Consider the following 1,031-nt stretch of genomic DNA (forward strand, 5'->3'; position numbering starts at 1 on the left):
TTTTAACATTTGATCAATGACAGCAAAATACGTTCTGCCCCACACTTACTTTCTCTGTAATTCATCCACAATATTAATCACTAATAAACTCACTTTAACTCATATTACTTTTTTACTCATATTGCTTAATAATATGAGATCAAAATGGAATATATAATTTCATTAAAAAAATTCTACCTCAGTTATAATTTTTTATTTTCCTCAAGCATCAGAATGTGATTTACCTGCAACTCCACCAAAGTTGTGCAGAATGTTGAAGTACAAGTGTGTGGCAAGGATAAAACTGTAGCGCATACAATTTTGATTTCAGAATCAGCAAAAATTTTCAAAATAAAATCGGCTGCTTTTTGCTACTGTGTAGAAAGTCCTAAAAAACAGCAAAGAGAATTTATGAGGAAAATTCTTTCCTAAGAATAGCAGACAGGCGCAGAAACCCATTCTTCCCCTCAGTTAGGGGATAGGTGAGCTTCCTTCCTCAGAGAAGCTGTAAGACACAAATTCAGATTTGGCCACGCTCTAAACCAAATGCATTACTTTAAAGTACCTACACTAACACACTAAGAAGAAAAAAGAAATTATGTCAGAACCTTACTTCTGATTCCTAGCTTGCCATTCAAGACACCAATACTTTTCTTTAGCTCACTTCTGACTTGCAGTAGGGGACTAATCTAAGTGCTTAAACTTTAAACTTAAATGCTCAAATTTTAAACTTAACAACAATCACCTGCACACAGGTGGGGACATCCCTCCCCTCTCAACCAGTCTGAGATTTTTTTTTTTTTTCCTTTTCCAGCTGTGGAACTCCTCCTAAGGGGCTTTGCTTCCCTCTCAACACAACACCCCCATTTATTCTGGACTCGTTTTTCAAAAAGAATTAAACAAAGAAAAAAAGAGAGAGAGAGAATCGTTTAAAAATGATATTTGAAAACAACATCCTCATCGGAAATCCACTGAAACAACTCCGTCGTTCCGACTCCCCCTCAGCCTCACCTCACGCCCCTCTGCGAAAAGGCGGGAAGAGCGCGCGCCGC

Source organism: Anser brachyrhynchus (genome assembly GCF_964034855.1).
Source record: "Anser brachyrhynchus genome assembly, chromosome: 13".
Lineage (NCBI taxonomy): Eukaryota > Metazoa > Chordata > Aves > Anseriformes > Anatidae > Anser > Anser brachyrhynchus.